Source organism: Callithrix jacchus, chromosome 6 (assembly GCF_049354715.1).
Source record: "Callithrix jacchus isolate 240 chromosome 6, calJac240_pri, whole genome shotgun sequence".
NCBI lineage: Eukaryota > Metazoa > Chordata > Mammalia > Primates > Cebidae > Callithrix > Callithrix jacchus.
Window position 1 is genome coordinate 78095676 of NC_133507.1, and position 4100 is coordinate 78099775.

The window sequence follows — 4100 nt, forward strand, 5'->3', positions numbered from 1 at the left end:
ATACAAAAGTTAGCCAGGTCTGATGCCATAGGCCTATAGCCCTAGCTACTTGGAAGGCTGAGGCAGGAGGCTTGCCTGAGCCCAGGAAATAAAGAATGCAGTGAACTGAGATCATGCCACTGCCCTCCTGCCTGGGTGACAGGGAAGAACCCTGTCTCAAAAAAAAAGAAGAATTTATATGGAGTAACAGCCAAATGACACATTAGGTAGCAGTGAAGAATACACTAAACCATGAGCCCAGAAGATCTCTCAGGTAAGAAAAATGGCACTGTCGTCACCATTAGTCCAAGAAGAGACCAGTAGGTAGAGGAGAAGTCGAGGTTAGAGAGGACTGGGGGGCACTTCGCTGTCTTCAGTGGAAGGGTGCAAAAATGCAGAGTAATAAAACTTTTAACTTGGAGAAGCAAAATCATACTCCAAGAAAGCATCATCAACATCACCTCCAGCAGCAGCACCCCAGCAGCAACAGCAACAGCTACCACCACCGCCAATACCTGCAAATGGGCAACAGGCCAGCAGCCAAAATGAAGGCTTGACTATTGACCTGACGAATTTTAGGAAATCAGGACAGAAGACCTTCACCCAATGAAGCCATCTTTTTGTGGAAAATCTTTCTCTCGACATCACTTAGGAAGAAATGAGGAAACTACTTGAGAAATATGGAAAGGCGTGTGAAGTCTTCATTCATAAGGATCAAGGATTTGGCTTTATCCATTGGAAACACGAACCCTAGTAGAGACTGCCAAAGTGGAGCTGGACAATATGCCACTCTGCGGAAAGCAGCTGCATGTTTCCTGCCATAGTGCATCCCTTACAGTTCGAAACCTTCCTCAGTATGTGTCCAACGAACTGCTGGAAGACCCTTTTCTGTGTTTGGCAGGTGGAGATGGCTATAGTCATCATTGTGGATGATCGAGGAAGGCCCTCGGGAAAAGGCATTGTTGAGTTCTCAGGGAAGCCAGCTGCTCGGAAAGCTCTGGACAGATGCAGTGAAAGCTCCTTCCTGCTAATCACATTTCCTCATCCTGAGACTGTGGAGCCCATGGACCAGTTAGAGGATGAAGAGCGACTTCTAGAGAAGCTGGTTATAAAGAACCAGGATTTTAAAGGAACAAGAGCAGCCACCCAGATTTGCACAGCCTGGCTCCTTTGAATATGAGTATGCCATGTGCCGGAAGGCACTCATTGAGATGGAGAAACAGCAGCAGGACCAAGTGGACCGCAACATCAAGGAGGCTCATGAAGCTGGAGATGGAGATAGAGATTGCATGCTTTGAACACCAGGTCATGCTAATGAGACAGGATTTGATGAGGCGCCAAGAAGAACTTCGGAGGATGGAAGCACTGCCTAACCAACAGGTGCAAAAACGAAAGCAACTGGAGTTCAGGCAGGAGGAAGAGCACAGGCGCAGTGGAGAAGAGATGCGGCGGCAGCAAGAAGAAATGATGCAGCGACAGGAGGAAGGATTCAAGGGAACCTTCCTGGATGCGAGACAGCAGGAGATTCGGATGGGTCAGATGGCTATGAGAGGTGCTATAGGTATAAACAACAGAGGTGCCATGCCCTCTACTCCTGTGGCATCTGGTACTCCAGCTCCTCCAGGACCTGCCCACTATGATGCCAGATGGGACCTTGAGACTGACCCCACCAACAACTGAACGCTTTGGTCAGGCTGCTACAATGGAAGGAATTGGGGCAATTGGCGGAACTCCTCCTGCATTCAACCATGCAGCTCCCGGAGCTGATTTTGCTCCAAACAAACGTCGCTGATACTAATAAAGTTGCAGTGTCTAGTTTCTCAAAACCCTTAAAAGAGGGACTCTTTTTGGACTAGCCAGAATTCTACCCTGGAAAAGTGTTAGGGATTCCTTTCAATAGTTAGATCTGCCCTGCCTGTACTATAGGAAGTATGCTGGAGGCAGAGGGCAAGGGAGGGCAATATACCACACATAAACAAACCAATTATGTGTGGAATATTGTTTAATCAGTTCTGTGTGGTGCATTCCTGAAGTCTCAGACGTGATTGTTGACGGCCTGGGGAAACCATGGCAAAGTGGATCCAGGTAGAGCCCATTAATCTTGATCATTCCGTTTTCGTTTTTGTTTTTGTTTTTGTCCCTCTTGTTTCATTTTCTTGCTTCCATGTGCCAGTACTTACCTAAGTGATTTCACTTGATCCCAACAGCAACCCTGAAGGTAGGGAATATTATTTCTCTCATTTTGAAGAAACTAAGGTTAAATAAGTGGCTGTGGCTGGGCGCAGTGGCTCACGCCTGTAATTCCAGCTCCAAGGTAGGCATATTGCCTGAGCCCATAAGTTTGAGACCAGCCTGAGAACTCATCTAAACACACACACACACACACACACACACACACACACACACACACACAATTAGCAGAGTGTGGTTGCTCTCGCATGTAGTGTCAGCTACTAGGGAAGCTGAGGTATGAGGATCACTCTAACCCAGGAGGTTGAGACTGCAGTGAGCTGTGATGGTGCCACTGCACTTCAGCCTGGCCTGAGTTAGACCCTTTCTCAAAACAAAAACAAAAAAAGAAAAGAAAAAACATGGCCTTCTCAATGTCCTTAGGAACTGCAGAATTATTGACTGCTTGACACTAGTAGTTTACCCTCTTGTATGTGTGCACCTTTCTGCTTCTACCAATTAAATTCTAATTCTCAACAAGTCATTGTGTTTATTCTTTTTGTTGTTGTTGTTATGAACAAATTAAAGAAATAAAGAATGGCTGGCTACTCCACAGAGCAGCCAATTGTGTTTATTCTTAAAACTGTTTACGCCCGTTGTACTAGTTATTATAACTAGTTGATTTAATTAAAGAGATGAATATGCATGCAAACTTAAAAAAAATAATTTGGACTGCTTTAGAAAAACTCAGAAAAGGCAAATCATTGAAAAGTAATTGTGTGAATTGGATGAACGGAAAAAATCGTGGAAACAATCATAAAAATCTAGAAGGCTTTTGCATTCAAGATGCATCCCAAGTGGATTGAAGTTACTGCTGCTCTTTCAAGAAAGGAAATGTGGACATTTTCTACTACTAATTATGGGTGTGGTTTATGAAAGGCAAAAACAAAACAAAACAAAAAGCAGAGCAGAACCCGGTTCAAGAGATCTATACCAGAAGAAAAGATCTTGACTAAACATCAAAATGTTGGCAGATAAATACAAATTTACATGTTTTAAGGTACATATGCATCACTTTCTTGGGATTTTCACTTTAATCAACCCTCTTTGATTAGAAGATCCACAACCAGTCTCAACTCAACCTTGTTAAATCTGCCACTTACATTAACAGTACAAATTAGAGAGCTTGCTTAGCAAGCAACCAGTGCATAATAAGAGCTCAGTAAACCTTAGCTCTCATTATTACTAGCCATATATGATGTCAAGTAGAACTAGTAACTGCTGGGACAAACTTTGACAAAGAAGGGTAAAATGACACTTACTAGCCATCCCAAGTAATTCAAACTAGATGCAGATCTCAGACTCTTGCCAAAATATGATGATGTTCACTGAAAATATCAATTGGCTTTTCCCTCATCCGGTGTTACAGTCTAGGAATGCTTCCCCTGAATAGAGGATTTTTTTTTTAAACTTTTCGAAAGAAATCTCATAAAGTCTAATGTGGTATGGTTTATGTCAGGTCCTGGCAGAGTTAATTTGGGGGTGGCAGCCTGGAACTTCTTGAAATAAGTGACTTCAGTGAGAAACTGCAGCCCAGACATGTCTTTGTGAGAATGCTGTTATAAGGACATTGTGTTTCGTTTCTGCCTCTCCTTACAGTTCATTTTTAATTATTGATGTCACTCTTTCCTTCTCTCTCCACCCAAACGAATATAACATTTAAACATTAAAGAGACTAAAGAGTCAGTGACTGAATTTTTAAAAAGAATTAACAATTAAAATAAATTCATTATTAAATTTGGTTACATCCTGAGCTACAACTTACTCCCTCACTTTCCTCGTGGGCAGGGATTATAGAACACTACTCACCCTCCATCCAAGCCAGGTTGAAGGGCCACAGCACTGGAGGGCAGCAAAAAGAAATGTGAATGCTAGTGAGTATGTCCTCGGGT

General features: G+C 43.1%; 1 pseudogene; it reads left to right on the forward strand.

Moving 5' to 3' along the window:
* Positions 1-302: 302 nt before the first annotated feature.
* Positions 303-1896, forward strand: LOC100389435 (non-POU domain-containing octamer-binding protein pseudogene; annotated as a pseudogene).
* Positions 1897-4100: the final 2204 nt, after the last annotated feature.